Here is a 17,217-nt window from a genome sequence, read left to right as displayed (position 1 = left end):
ACTCCCCCCATCACTTCTTGCTCTGGCCATGGTCTGTTTCTTCCATTTGTCACCAGGTCCATCCCTCCGCCACACGCCCCGCCCACTCACAATGGATGAACACTAAGGAGTCACGATTTTGTGTTCACTGTGAAGTCACCAGGACATGGTGTGAGTCAAAGGAAGTCCCTTAGTGTCACCTCCGACTACACTGTACTATGTCCCACTGAGGAATTATCTTAGCAATCATAGATGACTACAGTAAACTGGCGATGGCTCGCGTGGATAACTGAGCAGCTCGCTAATTGCGGGCATGATCCATCAGGAGTGTTTGAAGCTGCCTTTTTTTGTTCTATACAGCCTGTCTCTGTATCTACCTTTCAACCTATCTGTTGCTCATTATATCATTGATTTCATTTAAACTTTATGCTCTTGTATTTTACGTCGAGTTTTTCTGCTGGAACGTATGTGCATTGTGTTAAATCACCAGATGTTATTTATTAAATCTATTAATTAGACCGACCGTGGTAAATACAAGATGGCTTAAGCTTATGATGGAAATAGAGCTATTTCTCTAGAATTTTTACTTTTTTTTTTTTTCTAATTTTTGTTTCTCACTGTCCTGTGATTCAAATACCTTTATGTATTTAATGGCACACACTCCTGATTTTTTTAAAAGAACTTTAAGAGGGTTTTTTTTTTTCATGTTAGAATAAGAGCAGTGAATGCCGATACCCTAATCACGATAAAGCCCTAGTTTTGCAGGTTGTCGCCATTGGGGGAAACTGGATAAAGAGATGTGGACTCTCTCCATAGTATGTCTTACAACTGATGTACATCTACAATTATCTAATAATGCAAAGTTTAATCAAGATATATGTTCAGGAGGGATAAACCACAGCCAACGACCACTTAGGTTTTCAAATGCCTGATGCTCTTAGCACGATGGGCTGCAACAGAGGCACCTGGCTTTCCCTCATCTCCAGCTCTCACCCCTCAGGGTGGAGGTGGTCTCATCTCATCACCAAACACCCAGGAGGATTGGAGCTGGAGGCTGTCTGGGCTTGGGGAGGCGAGTCCACCTTCTCTGGGAGGCGCTGGTGGGAGAGATGCGGGACCAATGTGGATGGAGCCCCGGGCAGGGGGCTTGGATTAGGCACTGCTGGGCGTGGCTGGGGGGTCTCAGTGACCTGCAGTGCTTCTGCACTACATGCGGTCACCCCACGAGCTCCCCCTGCAAACTTGTCCAGGAGGGGAGGGGAGATGCTGCTACGAGGCAGTACTCCCTGAAGTCTACAGAACAGCAGCTGTTTGTTGCTTACATCTTCAATGCACGAGGAGTTACTTTCCTTCAGAGACTCCCCAGGGTGCTGCAAAAACACTTGGGAGAGGAAGTTGCTCCTGGGAGGAGACTCCACAGATGCTGGTGGAGAGACCTGTCTCGATCTCGCTCACAATGCCTTACCTGGGAGCATCCCCGGAGCTCCTGCCTCAATGATCATCAGAAGGTCCTGTGAATTCTAACCCTAAAGCTACCTTGACCTCCGAGCATCCCCTGCCTGCGCCCCCAGACAGCTTCTCCCTGTGCTCAGGTACCACACTCAGCTGCTCGCCCTTTGTTCCCTGAACTGCAGCTCAGGGGATTTTCTTACAACATAAATCAGACCAATAGCTTCTCGAGTCTCTTAAAATAAGAGTCAAATTCCTCCCCATAATCTAGGAGCCCCCTTGTGGCCCAGCCCAGCGCCCTGGCTCCGCCACCCACTGGCTCTTCCCAGCTCAGAGTCTCTGCTCAAGGCAACCCCACCGCCACCTGGGAGCCTGGCGGGTCCTGCCCCCCAAAGCCCTCTGAAAACCCACTTCTCCAGCAGGCTTCTCCCACCCTGTCTGTATCAGCACCGTATTTACTTTCTGTCCCACGATGTACAACATGGATTCGATTGCTTTGTCCGTCTCTCCTTTTCCGTATCCTCCCTGACCAGGTTAGAGCAGAAGCTCCCAGCACGATATCCAGACAGAGTACTCACGGCTGTGGTGTGATTAACATTACGATTTGGGGGCAGAGTGCAAGGATCAGCTCCGCTCTTTCTTAGGAGGAAACTAACTTACCTTTCTCACTTGACATTGCGTTTTTGGTGCTCATCTCTCCTGACTCACAGTTTCCGGTTACTCTGTCTTTTCTTTGTATCCTGCATATTGCCGGCATTCCCCTGCAGGACGCAACCACCACTTCCCCACCACTCCCACTGAGGGTCATTTTGTGGTTTCCCTTTCCTTCTGTTGGAAACAGCCCTGCAGTGAACAGCCCCCGTCTGGAGTCCTGGAGCCACGCGTAGACCCTCCTCGTGGTGGGAAAGAAACACAGACGTATAGTGCAAGCGTCTTGACCAACCGGGCAAGACTTCGCACCCCCAAGAGCTCCCGCATCTTCTTTAACATTTCACATCATCGATTGTAAATGTTTCCTTCTCTCAGGGTGTGAGATGGCGTCTCCTGGTTCACTGATACGGTTTCCAAGCCGTGTTTTGTCTCTTTAACGGTCTAACCCAGTTGTTTCATAACTCTGTCTGTCTGTTTTTCCCATTGTTGGACATCCCTGCGCCTCCGACAGTGGACTCCGCGGGGTGACACTCCAGCTCAGCCCTGCCGCCTGCCAGCGTGTGTCCTCACTTCCCCTGAGCCTCCATTTCTTCACATGCAGGAAGAACGCTCTCCGCCTACAATGAAATGAGTTCATCCTTCACCGAACTGGATGCTCGCCCCCCCATAGGAAGAGCTGTCCTTAGGAGGGATCGGCTCAGCCAGGGGACGCACTTCCCTGTCCCCTTGCACTCAGGGGAGCCCCGTCCCTGCCCCACCACCGCTGGTCCAGCCTACGAATGTGGGTAGAAATGGTGTGTCAGCCCATCTCTTCCCCGGTCTGTCAGCTGCAGTCAGGTGTCACCAAGGCCGAAGCAGGGCACAGGCAGGGATGGGAGAGTCCAGGTCCCAGGGTCACCACGAGAAGGAGAGCTGCCCCCCTCCTGGGAACCCCCCCACGTCTTTCATGAGCATGAAAGAAATGTCTGGGGCATTGAGCCACTCAACTTCAAGAGCTGTTTGTACAGCAGCTCATGTTGCCTGAATCAGCGCTGGTCAGCGGTATCACCCAGGGAAACACATGGAAGGCGGGGCCAGACTAGAGCTCGTGGCAGCTTCAGCCAATCTTAGAACCATCGGTGTGAACTCAGAAATCTTTGCTCAGCGAGCTCCCTATGATTTCTGGAAAGTGTTAGCTTTGGTAAAACAAAAGTGCCAGTGAGGACATCATTGTTAAACAAAAGGATACAAGGTAATTTTCAGATTCAGCCATGGGATAGAATAGCTACGGATGCAGCAACCATGGCCCGTCTGACCCAGGAGCGTTGGGTTTGCAGGCGAATGGGTGGGTCGGCTCCCAACCGTCCTCAAGACCCCAGAGTAAGTGGGAGGAGGGGGAGGGGGGCTGTGCTTATTTAAAGTTCTTCTTCTCTCTGAGCTGCCACTGACATAAAACTCGGAAGTCTTAGAGTTTTATAAGAGTATTTGATCATCTCTGTGTCTAAAAATAAATAATAGCAATACTGCTTTATTGCATCTTACCTTTTACAAAGGATTTTATTCCTTGGGGTGGCGATACAAGGTATTGATTGAAGTTAGAGTATGAAATCGCAAATTCCACAGATTGTTTCCTCCCTCTTTCGGTCTTTGTTAGGATTTCATGTATTTAGCAGCATTTCATAAGCAAACAGATTCAAAATGTTGAGTACACCAAAGGACCTCGGGCAGAAACAGCAGCGCCGTTACTGAAGCCTTGCTCTGGTTCATCACCGCCCCCCTTCGTACACACACACACACACACACACACACACACACACACCCTGTGGCGGGATCTCCTCCCCACCCAGGCTCTACTGTGTCCTCATCCTTAGAACCAGGATCAGAGCTCTAGCTGGTTAGCACAGAAGGAGAATTGGATTGGCCCCTCCCGCCCAGCTGGTGGCAAACCCTGCACTGAGACATCTCGCCACGACGGGAGGCGGGCACCGTGAAGACGGGCCAAAAATGAAGGCCCACAGCATTATCTAGTGTCTCAAAACGCACATTTTCTTTCCCCATGAAGGAAGAGGCCTGCCTATGTTTGAAATGAGCTTGAAGAACAAAGATTCAGGTTGAATTTAAGAGGGAGGATGGAGTCACCTCCCTGTCAGTAGCTCAGGCTCACACACATTCTCTGAAGACTCTCTTCACGCGTAATACAGGGTAAGTGTCAAAATAAATTCTTCCAAAGACAATACACTTTACTCCAGGACATGGGCAAGGGCTGAAGACACCAGATTGGCTGGCATAAGGCACAGCCCTGTGCTTGTGGACTGAAGACTGTGTCAGAAACTTGTGACGGAGGCTAAGGTGTGGCTGGGACCAGAGCACAGCCAGGCACTCGGTGCGTCCCGTGCACGAGGATAGTCAGCCCCCTGCGGCGCTGTGAGGAAAACGCACTACGCATCTACCGCTGCAGTGGCCACAGCTGAGGGAGGTTCACCGTTTGCCTAGCGGTGCTGATTGGAGGTGATGTGACGGGGTGGGGTGAGGTGCAAGCCCCGGCCTGCCTGAAGCTCAGAACCAAGGGGCGCACACCAGCTGTGCTGATGCCCAGAAGCACGCTCCCCGGGGAGCCAGGGAACTCCAGAACTAGAGGGCACATCTGACTGGGGGCCCAGCAAAGACTTTATTCAGGGAGGAAGTGTGGTTCTTGAAAGGTAAGTCTGATTTCATAGTCTGTCCCAGGCGGAGAGGGCAGCCTTTGAACTGTCGCTGTTGGGAATGGTGTCCTAGGGTCCACACGTTTGTCAAGCCCCTCCGGCAGGCCTGGGCCGTCTCTGTGGCTGAATTTTGACCGGCAGACTGCCAAGGAAGAGAACTGTGCCGGGTCCAAGCCAGAGCCATGAGAAGGCCTAGCAACCTCCACCTTGCTCTCTTGAAGACCAGGGGAGAGGCCCTCAGGAAGCCCACCCACCCTGACCCACACTGCTGGGGGACCACCTGTTGAGGTGACTCGGAGAAGCCAAGAGGGAGAGACCCTGAGACCACGTGGAGAGAGAGGGGAGAGCCAGCCCACCGAGCGCAGAGCCAGCCGAGTGATGAGTGGCAGCGCGGTGAGCCAGTAAATGGCGACGCTGCTGAGGTGTCCGCTCTGATGGTCCACGTCTGATGGTCCGATGGCCACTGGTCTCAGTGGTCCAGCCCGGTGGCCATGCTGACACGTGGCAGTCAGGTCACACGTGGACAGTGACCCCGTGCAGGTGGTCAGACAAAGGATGCAGCGTGGAGAGGAGGCTGAGCCCAACAGGAAGGTTGTGCCAGAGGCCAAGGAGAGCGGGGCTCGTCTCTGGACAGAACAAAGATGCAGGAACTCTCCTTCCCACTGGAGGCATCTGCGGAAGAGTGCCTGTCCATCTGCCCCAGTGGCTGCAATAGTCCTGTCCCAAATACAGAGGGACCGTCCATTCCAAGAGGCGCCCTGGGGTAAGGGCTTAGGCGTGGTGGAGCCCGGGGCCGTGCGGCTCAGCCGGCCCACTCAGGAGGTTCCACCTCGTACCCTGGGTGAGCCTGACACTCTGAGGCTGCTGGCGTGGGGGACACTGGTCTCCCCTCTCCTGGCCCTTACCTGGAACGCAGGGAACAAGACCTGGGCTTGGGGAGGGACAGGTTGGGGACAGCTGAGCAACGGCAGTGAGGAGGGTCACAGTGTCCAGTGTCCTGAATGTGCACCAGCCTGTCTCCACATCTCCTTGTCCCCGACAGAAGGACACGAAGAACCAAAGGCATCCTGATGGTTCCCCAGGTTCAAGGAACGGTCAGCAGGGCTACACGTGATGAGCGGGGCAGACAGAGCTCACTGGCCGTGTGGGCTGCACGGGGTCATCAGCGACCTCCAAGGGCCCTTCCGGATCCCGCCAGCCATCTACACCATACACCCCCTCCCCTAGCACACAGTCAGCTCTGGTTTAAAGGCACTCTTTGAGAGAGGACGGCTGGATCCAATGTACTGAGCTTTCTGCAGCAGGAAATAAAAGGGAACATCTGAGAAATTCTGAAATGACAACTGCACCCAAACACGGGTGGGTCATGAAGGGAGCTTGTGTTCGAGGCCACAGCAGGGTGAAGGCCAGTCCTTGGAGACTTCGGCTTCCATGGTGGAAGCCTGAGCTAGGACAGACTTCTCAGAGCCCCTTCTCAGTGTCAGAGGGTGAGGGAAGATGGGAATCCTCTGGGAATCCTTCCTGGGAATCCTCTCCAACTTCTGGAAGGATGAAGGATGGAGGCGCTTGATCTCCATGGGCATCAAAACTCAGCACTGGAATTCTCTCTTCCTCCCTTCCCCACCCGCCTGGGGCCGTCCTCTGTGTGGGAAGCATCAGGACAGTGTTTGGGCGCTCACGTGGCATGTCCTGCTTTCTCAGTGTTGGTGCAAAGTGTGGCATCACGAAGCCGTCCTGCCGGGGTTCTTGCCTAACTGCGCTACTCCCTGCACTCCGTGCAGAGCGCCTCTGCGTCCGGACCCCAGCAGCAGCATCTGTACCGGCCAGCTGGAGGCGTTAAACAGATAATCACCTCAGCGTGCAGTGTGGGGAGCGAGTTATTAAGGCCCTGATTAATCGTCTTAAAGGATATGCGGAGTGCCACTGAAACCACACCAGAGCAAGTCTGCCAGAAACCTGGAACACGAACAGTCCTCCAACACATCGGTTACCCTTCCTGACGGCAGCCCTTCACGTGGAATCTTGGAGACGTCTCAGCGAAGGCCCAGATTTCCCTCGCCCGGCAGCGTCTGGTCCAGTCGCATGGCATGGAGACGGTTCACACAGCACTTCTGGGGCTGGGCTGGCAGAGCCCGGGAGCAAGTGAGAGCTGACCCCACGTGAGAGAATCCACTGGGCTCTTATCTCATTTCTGGCCCGTGGGTTCTACCTCCCCTTGAAACGCATGGTTTTATTATTATTTCCACAGGAACGTGACTCGTCCCGGTGAGCTCACAGCCTTCCTATGCCGTGTTTTTCTCCCATGAGCCACTGAGCTACGTGCAATGGCCCATTGAAGCGAGGGCGCATGAGGCACCCCGCAGAGGAGCCTGCCTGGACTGCGACCGCAGCCCCACCTGCTGTGTGACTTTGGGCACAATGCTCAGCCTCTCTGGGCCTCCAATGCCTCACTGACAACGGCCCTCTTAGGCTGCACGCAGGGCAGAGGGGGAGACACGTGGACGCTTGTAGCTGCCGAGCCGTGGCGGGGGCAGGGCTGAGGATGCTTCCCCTCCTCTCTCTCCCTCCCATCACCACCTGCACCCAGAACCACAGGACACACCGAGGTAACACGTGAATTCTGATGCTTTTCAATATTTAATCATCCCCCTCCAGCCAGGTTCACTGGGGACCCAGGTGGGCACGATGGGGCCCTCCAGCCACCCTCCCTGACTTTATGCCTGTTTCCTCTGTCCACGTGGGACTGGGCTCAGAGTCACCTTTCACTGGCAGCCACAGTGCTTTCCAGAGTGGATGAGCCCCCGGATCCTAGGGAACAAGGGGTTGCAGAGAAGTACCTCATCTCCCCGAGATACACTTCCTGGGGTCCCTCGGGCCAGCCAGACCCCACCGTCCTCTCTGCAGGCCTGGCACTTCTCCTGAGAGCCACCGATGTTCCCTCAGTACCCAGCACAACTTTGGGAAGTTTTCATCCATAAGGAAAACCTCACAACACACTGTCTAAACGACGAGATAAATGAAATTCCACGACCTCGGGTGGGGTTGTAAGTTGGGGGGCAGCGTTCACTCAGTAACACAGAGCAGCCGTGTGCTCCCCTCCTGGAACGAGCATCTCAAACGTCCCCTCGTAGCCCCGGCCCTCTCTGCCGCCCTCGCGGGTGCTTTGATGGGTAACTGATGCTGATCTGTTGGCGCGATGGCCGTGTCCGCACTGGTGATGGTCCTTAGTGAATCACACCCCACCACGGGACCCTCGTTCTTGGTGCTCAACTCAGACCATCAGTGAGTCTCTGAGGCACTTGGAACAGACAGCGAGGCTGCATGGCCTCACCCAAGCCACTCAGCCCCCTGTGCCCGGGGTTCCACTCGGAGAAAGGGAAGATGACCTGCTGATCCCATGGGGTGTGGTGAGGCTCAGGCCAGTGAATCCCGCATGGAAGGATGAAGGGAGCGAGTGAGATGGCGGCAACATCTGCGTGTCGCCCACTGTGACAGGTGAGTGTTGGAGGGGCAGGTAGCCGTCCAAGGGCACGTGGCTGGTGACGGGCCAGGCTGGGGTTTGAGTTTGGGTCTGTCTGGAACCAGGTTCTGGGCTTTTCCACTGAATGACACAACCTCTTTTTAATGACAGGCCATTCTTAAATCCACCATTCAACCTGTCTATTGGACAGGTTGTAGGGGACAAAAGCTTCCCCTGGAGACCAGGTGGTGCCCGGGTGCCCAGGGAAGGGCACGTGATTACAGCAGTTTTTTGCATCCGCTGAGCCTTTTACAACCCAATATGATTCTTGCCCAGCAAGTGGGGCTGATCCAGGACGCTGAAATCGCAGAGACTGTCGGGAATAGCAAATGTCTGCAGCAAAGTGAGTGGGTCCTTCAGAGCCTCCCTCAGATCGGCAGCGCCCGGGCTCATTCATTATTAACTGCACCGTGACCTAAATAAATCATGGGATCAGGCTTCATTTAAACGCTGCTTGTCATACATTCTGCTCATCCGATCAGATAAATGGTTTCAGCACTGAGGAAAAAAGAGGACGTTTTCAAGTGCAATTATAACCTGGAAACTACACAAAATTAACACAGCCCACCCGTAACCGGCGAAAGGCCCCCCGCTCTCCATTAACCGCTAACGCCATGGTAATCGCCAGGAAGGGAATGATGGGCCCATGATTAATAAGGTGATTAAAAATGACTCTTCTTAACAAACATAATCTCTTACTTTTTAGTGTCTGTCTGTGACTGTTGGAAACTGTCAGGGATATTACTTTTGAACATTCAGCAAAGAGATCTGTTTTGCCAATAGTTAAATGACAGTGAAGTGACACTAATTACAATGAATTGCATTAGAATAAATGTTGTCCTTGCTCATAAGTTCAAAACCCCTTTCTAGCTGTGGGCTTGTGTCTGCTCAGCAAGCTCCATCCACACTCTTTCATGTTTCCCAGAGGTCCCGGAGCCGGTGTCTGGGTCTAGAACCCCATAAATGGGGAATCGATACCATTGATTGTACTTTACATGTTTGCATTTCTAACTTGTTCTCTGCCACCTACAGGAGAACGGTCACAAAAGGTGAGGAATGAAGCCCTTACCCTGTGTCCTTCCTGCGGGTGAACTTCCTGTTTTCCCTCCCTGCTTGCCCCGCCTCTGCTACAAGCAGTTTACAGGAGCTGGATGTGTCCCTGCAAAGCGACCCCTTCACGAGGGAACGCAGGCTCCCAGACTCAGCAAAGCGTCCCATCCTTGGCCGGCCACCCTGGGACAGGTCCTCTGCCAGCTGGTAAGTGGTGGGGAGTCCACTGTGCGGTGGATTGGGTGATGCCTCTGCGAGCCTGCTGCAGCCTCGGACGTCTCCAGAGAGGAGCCTCAAGCTGCCGAGTGACCCCAGGGAGGGAAGCGTGCCTCCCTATGGCTGTGTGACCAAACCCAGGCCCACCCAAGCTCTGGCACCGGGAGCAAGAGACCAGGAGCCGCAAACCCACCCCTTGCTTTTCTTGAAGTTTCTCCTCTGCCCTCTAATTAGGGTGCTCCACGGTTCTCAGAATGTGGTCACCACTGTAAAGAATGGGTAGAAAATGGTTCTGAAGAAACTAGTGGCAGGACAGGAATAAAGACTCAGATGTAGAGAATGGACTTGAGGACATAGGGAGGGGGAAGGGTAAGCTGGGACGAAGTGAGAGCGGCATGGACACATATACACTACCAAATATAAAATCGATAGCTAGTGGGAAGCAGCCGCATAGCACAGGGAGATCAGCTCGGTGCTTTGTGACCACCTAGAGGGGTGGGATAGGGAGGGTGGGAGGGACGGAGACGCAACAGGGAGGAGATATGGGGATATATGTATATGTATAACTGATTCACTTTGCTATAAAGCAGAAACTAACACACCATTGTAAAGCAATTATAGTCCAATAAAGATGTTAAAAAAATAAATAAATAAAGCCCTCCAGATAGGAAGGAAGACAGGGTGGAAGGAAGGGAAAAGGGAGAGGAGATTTGGACTCTCAGGTCTTGGGGGAGGGCCTGGACTTCTCTCTTGAGTTCTCATGATTTTGGGAGCCTCGGTCTCAGCTCCTAAGAACGTTCTCCTCCCTGACGGTCCCGACACAGTGACTGTGGCCACATGAAGCCTTCCAGCACCTTGATTCACGACTGACAGATGCTGAGACCGCACTGATTGCACGAGCATCCTGGGGCTTTGACCCGAGGAGAGTGAACGTCTGCACTCCCTCCTCGGCCCCCGGCACAAGGCTGAGCCGCGGCCCCTCCTGGTGCACCCCTTCCTCTACCGCCTGCTCCGGACCAGGACCTAGCACTGCAAGGGATGCAGGGGTTGCTGGGAGGTTTGCTTTGTTTTTAAATGTTCTCAAAGTTAAATTAGGAAAGAAAGTTAAATTAGGAGCCAAATTGAGTCAGAAAAAGGAATAAAAAGGGTGGTCTCATCTAACCTCTGTAGGACCTTTTCCTGATGAGAGGCCGATGCTATTGGAATGGATGGAAATGTGTCCCTCTCGTTGAAGGGTTATGACAGTGGCTTCTGCTCTCAAAAAAATTTTTTTTAATTAGAAACTTAAACACTGTGGCTTTCAGGACTTTGTTTACTTTTTTAAGTGTATCTTTCACGCCTCCCTGATTCATGGCCCTCTCTGGAGGCCAACGCAGTCGTTCCGGAAGCTAATCCAGTACCTGGATGGAGCCATCAGCTTCCCAACGCCGACCGCCTTCCCAGACAGAGAGACCAAAGCGCTAGAGAGTGCGCTGCTCTGGGCACCAGCCTGACGGCCACATTCTAAGTGTGCAGCTGTCAGTCGTGAGATGATTGGAAAACTGAGCGGGACGATCCATTTGACATGGGCTATACGCTCCCCACATGCAGGTCCGGGTCCGAAATGAGGAACTCTATTCAAATTTAGGCAAAAACATGTGCTCCAGTCTAACGGAAAATGTGCTTTTCTGCGTGCCGTGTAGGAGAGGAGGATGTGGGGAGGAAGGAGACGGGGCCTCAAAAGCCACGTGACGTGGGGGAAATTATTTTGTTTCCTAGTCCTTAATAAACAGTGTAATGCCTTAAAAGCTCCTCAAACCACCACACGACCTCCTTTCCTGAGCTCCAAAGAATGTTCTGCTTTTTCCTCCCAAGTTCCAGGCTGCAGGATGGTGTCTGCGCTCACAGCCCTCAGCCCACCACGCGGCTGAAATACCACCGTGGAAATGTCAGCGCTTCGGGGAGTGCGTTATTTCCCTTAAATTGGGCTGATGAGAGAGATGCTGTCATTTTCCTTGTTTAGGGAGTGCTCATTTGCATATTTCTCAAATTTCACATAATAATGAGCTGGGTTTTGTGTTTGACTTACATCCTTTAAGGGGAGCAGAGCAGCCCTAAGCGGCCCAGGGTCAGTTGCTCACTGACGGATGTGCTTCTCCGCCTGCTGGCAACGAGCTACCCCCTTAAACAGGGCTCACGGACGTGATGTGCTCAAAGCACCAGTGGCTGGAGCGCTGTCCAGGTCGGGGAGCGGCTCTGGGTGAGAGCGTGCCAGTGTGGGTAGCCCGGATCTGGGGATAAGAGCCAGGCTCTCCTTCTGCAGCAATCAAACCAACATTGTTTGCTGTTGATTTCGGGCACCGCCCTTTGCGGGAGAGAACACTGGAGACAACCAAGAACTCGGCAGCTCATGACCCCTTAGTGTGAGGGGCCGCCATCTCCCTCTTTAGAAGCTGAGCACCAGGATTGGTGGGAAGGGACACTCTGGCCACCCTGGCACTGGCAATAGGATCTTTACTGTTCCTGTAGGATCTTCTAAGAGAAAGACACTGTCTCATATGCTGAAACTGGCCAAGTTGAGAGCTAGAATAGGCAGAGGGAGAGAGAGGAAGAATACATTCATCACTGACTTTACGTAAAAAGGAAAGCTTTACAGTAGATGTGATTTAAATGGGTGAAAACAGGATGACTCACACAGGAGTGCATGAGGCAGAATGGAGACCCCCTTCAGCAGTTCAGAAATACAGGAAAAGCTTCCGTTATTTTGAAGTTACTTCTTAGTCATTGTTCTGTGTTCTTAAGCCACGATATGGCTCTGAGGTTGAGCTTGGACCACGTGGTACATACACAGGCTCACTAGGTCTGAACACGTCTGCTCTGTTTCCTCAGCCTCGGAAGCAGGACTTTTCTTGTACAGGACTTTGGACACCTGTGTCTTGCCCCGTGTAACAGGTATTATGAAGAAACGTCCATAAAAATGAGATTAAACTTGGATCTGTTTGTTCACAGACAAGAAATCCTTAGTGTATAACATTTGATTTTCATGATGTCCATATGACCACATGGAGAAAATACACCATATTTAACTGTTGTGAAACCTGGCATTCGAAGGCCCATTTTGGGGACAAGTCAATGGGTAAAATGGGTTTTAAATGATTCTAACAATTGGGGGATATGCAGGCTCAACAGACAAGGTAATGGAACATGAGGGGTAGTGACTGAAGTTCAATTACAGGGGAACTGGGAGCTTTATGTTTTTTCTAAGGTCATGGCATTTTGTTGAGATACAGGCGACCAATTAAAAATGTACAACTCCAGATAAAAGGAGGGTGTATGATTAAGTGGGAGTTTAATCCAGGGACAAATATACCGAGTACGTTTTAGGCAGATGGTAGCTAAACAAAGGAAACACTTTATTGCGATGATTCTACTCCCCTAGAAGCGTCCATAAGAGAGAGATGCAGTGGACGATGCCCGGAAGACATCGCCATATTTGCAGTTTATATTTCCCAGCACCCACTGAGATAGAGAATGAGAGGGTCAAGAAGAGGTAGAAATAAGAAAGCAGTACGATAGTACCTTCTATTTGAGTTTACTTGGGCAGAGTGAGGGAGAGACGGGGAGGGTGTCGTATAGAGAAGCCAGCACACAGGACCCCTCGGGAGGGGACCAGAGAGATAAATACCCTGACGGCTTCTCCTTCCCTTGGATCTGAAACCAACAAGAAGCCACTGACTTGCTGCATTCAGATCAGCCTCCCGGATCACAGGGCAGGAAGGAGTGGGGAACATTGCAGCTGGAGAGCCACAGTGAGGAATCCAATAGAGAGAATGTCCACAGCTGCATGATTTATAACAGCCGAAAGGTAGCAACAGCCCCGATGCTCATCAACTATGAATAAATAGACAAAACGTGATCTCTCCATACAACGGGATGTTATTCAGGCAACGAAGGAAGGAAGCACTGACACCTGCTACAGTGTGGATGGACCTTGAAGATGTGATGCTAAGTGAAAGAAACCCACAAAAGACCACATATCGTAGGATCACTTTGCTATGAAACGTCCAGAAGAGGGAAATGCTATAGAGACAGAAAGTAGGTTAGTGGCTGCCTAGGCTGGGGGAGAGGGGTGAAGGAGGAATTGGGGGTGATGACCAAGGGGTGTGGGTTCCTTTTTAGAGTAAAGAGAAAATGATCTAAAATTAACGATGGTGGTGTTTACACATATTTGTGGTTGTACATTTAAATTCTTTGTATGGCATGAAAATTATGTAAATAAAGTTTTTTACAAAAGAAAAATATGTGTGTTTATGTGTGTGTAATTCTTTAAAATGAGGCAATTGCAGTATGGGGAAACAATGGGATAATTATACCAAAATATGTCTCTACATTTGAATATTAAATTTAGAGCTGAGTTTGTTGGGAGTCCTTCTTCCTGTCTGATTCAAGGGAAAATGCCATGTCACCGGGGAAGTATCATTTTTCCTGTGCTAAATGCTAACCTGCATTGCGAGCTGCGTACCAGGTGCGGTCGGTGAGGGCAGCTTTATGAAAGAGACAGCAGGGCATCTCATCAGCTGACCTCTGCTTGCTGTGCAGGGACCCCATGGCAGGAAGCCAGCCCCACCTTCATTTCTGGGGATGGCTGGGCCACCCCTCCCTAGTGTTTGGGCTTCCCATGCTGGTCTGCACGGCCCAGCTTGTATCTGCAGGTGAAAGGCCCTCCGTGTGGGGCTGACCCTCAGCTGATGCGCCCATGGGGTTTTGGGACTCAGGACACCGGGGAAGGAAGGGGTTCCAGGCCTGAAGACAGGCCTGGGCACATGGGAGTGCCAGTGGGGACCACGCCTGTGCCTCTCGACCCACAAGCCGAGGACTCGTGTCCCATGTGACCCAGGAGATTTCACCTGGACATATTGGGTGAATTCCCTTTTATTCTCAGCCCCATGGTGGAAATTCATGACTAATTTTCAGGGGAAGAGAACAGGGGGAGAGCAGCCACTTCTGAGACCTGCCTTGCATACGATATTGTTGCTATACAGATTTTATCTAATTTTAAAAAAGGAAAAAGAGAAAGAATGACAGTACTTTTTATGAACATTTGGAAATCACATAATAACAACAGCCAGGATGAATTGAGTGCCTGCCAGGGGCTGTGCTGAGCCCTCACAAACAGCTTCTTGCATTTATCACAACGGCCCATGTGGGTTGTACTCATGTTGCCCCAATTTATAGATGAGAGGACTGAGGCTGGAAGAGGTGAAGAGTGGGGACTTGAGTCTCAGCCTCCAGGGCAGGTGGATTCCCCAATCCTCTGAGCTGACCTGTTACTCCAGACTCATTTCCGTGTTTCTTAGAAGCCTGTCTCCAGTTCCTTTGGGTCCCGATGTTTTCTCTGAATCTCATCTATTGCTTCAAGATTCTGAGCGTTGTGTTAGGTGGTCATGCTAACAATAAATTAGATTTGGGATCCAAAGGTATCCTCAAGTTCCTTGCGACAAAAGCCTCCTTGGGGGCTTTTGTGATGGTACGCATAACCACAGGACACCTTGCCAAAGCAAATTCATCTCTAGAATGGGCAACTTGGAAGCCCGGTCTCCGCTCCTGGAAGGACACCGCACTCCAGTCATTATGTTCGGTGAAGCCCAGCCAGGCTCCGCTTCCAGCATCAAACACACCCTGGCGATGTGGCTGGGTGCCTGCCCGTGCCTGGGCTCCGGGTGCTATTGAAACATCATAACCCAACGATCCGGGTGCTATCTCTGAAGAAGCAACAATGTTGCTTTAAGTAAGCGAGAGGCTGAAACTATGAAACACTTAATAAAACACAAATGGGATCGGGGCATTGGTGATGCAGGTTGGGAGCGCTATTAATGAAAATGACTGGCTCCATATGCCCGGCGATGAGAAGCCACCGTGCAGCCTGGTCTTTCGTTACGTCCCTAGAAGCGGGCAACTAATAGTTGTTCAGCCCCAACTTGTCCCTTCCAACATTTCAGACACCAATAATAGAAGATTTCCAATTAGAAGGGATAATCTCCCTTCAGAAGCGCAGTTGTAAGCACAGTGAATAATTTTAGAAGCTTTGGGGGTATAAAGATTCTTTTCTGTCTCCCCATAAGCAGTAAGTCGGCGGCTTTGGGGGTATAAAGATTCTTTTCTGTCTCCCCATAAGCAGTAAGTCGGCGGCTTCGATTAACAATTTAAAAATAGAAGACGGATGCACAGAGATGTTGTGAGACATAGTCCTTTGTCCGTGTTTTTTTTTTTATCATTACTGCTTTTCCAGAATGTTGTCATTACATAAAGCATTATTTCAATTAGTTTTCTGCAAACCCCCAAGTCATATTCAATAAGTTTTTACTGATTTAGAAAATAGAAACATGGCAACAGGGGGAAAATAACTTGGTTACTGAGAAAAATAGCAAATACCCTCAGGCTTCGTGAGGCTTAAAACTGTATTTGAAGACTTTGTTTATCTACTTGCCATTTAGAATGAGGATATGCATTGATTAATTAGGACGGTGGCACAAGTATTAGGACCATTATCTGATCCAACCTGGACTTGCAGAGATTTATTTAATAAATATGTCTGGAGAGAGTATTTGGCCGTTTACTCCTAGCTCTAATTCAAAATTAATATATTTGAAATTTCGGACCCATTAACCAAGATGGTTCCTCATTTCTATCCTCCATAGAGAATGTGATAGTCCTAGACACAATATAAGCATAAAACTGGACTCAAAAGAAATTCTGGAACATAGAGCTTGTATGAATAGATCTTAGGTGCGTTTCGCCCAAACCTCTGGTAATTTCTGGGATGGTATCAACTGAGAGAAAGAAGATTTCTGGCTAAAAGCAATGTGGAGAAAAGAGCCTCATTTTCTCCACAGAAATTCACTATTTGCACCCAAAGGACTGCCTGGTTTAGTATACCTCTGCAGAAATGCTCCCTGGTGGGGTTTTTTCCAGTTGTTATCAAGCTCATCGCTAAGCAGGCTGTGGTCTCCTAGATTAATAATAACAGGACGTGTTCTCCTGTCCAGACCATTATTAGTTTGAATAATATTCAAGATTATATCGGTGATCTAAATAGGTCTTTATAAAAGGTTCATTTGGTTCCCTTGGCAATAAGTTCTGAAGAGCTCTGGGGAATGGGAGCGTGTCCGGAAAGGGGTCACGAAAGGATTAGTAATGAGAGGCAGCAGAGACGGAGCCATGCCACACATGGTGCTCTTTCCTTTATGTAATTCTCTCCATAACCTGTGAGTTAAGTTCCATTCTGAATCCCCTTTTACCAGAGATAACCGAGGCCACAGCAACTGTCCAGGGTCACAAAGCAAGTGACTGCAGAGCTGAGATTGGACTCACTTGGACTTGGTGCTTTGTCCAAAGCAATTACGGGTTTCGTCCCAGATGTGCGGGGTGTGTGCCCCATGTGCTCGCTATCTCCTGCGGTCCGCCGAGGACCCTGGGCTGCCTTGCTTTCACGATGCCCGTCACATGGAGGAGGAGACGGAGGGTCAGAGATGGGGAGCAACTCAGCAGCGGTGAGCAACCGGAGAGCGAGGAGCCCAGATTCTCGGCAGCTGTGCCTGTTCCAAGCTAAGTCCAGCCATAGGCCTGGGCCCAGAAGCAAGGCCTCACTTGGGGAAGATGATCGAAGCTGCAGAGACACAACAGATGCTCTGG

Source organism: Neophocaena asiaeorientalis, unplaced genomic scaffold (genome assembly GCF_003031525.2).
Source record: "Neophocaena asiaeorientalis asiaeorientalis breed wild unplaced genomic scaffold, Neophocaena_asiaeorientalis_V1.1 scaffold356, whole genome shotgun sequence".
NCBI lineage: Eukaryota > Metazoa > Chordata > Mammalia > Artiodactyla > Phocoenidae > Neophocaena > Neophocaena asiaeorientalis.
Note: the sequence above shows the minus strand (reverse complement) of the source record.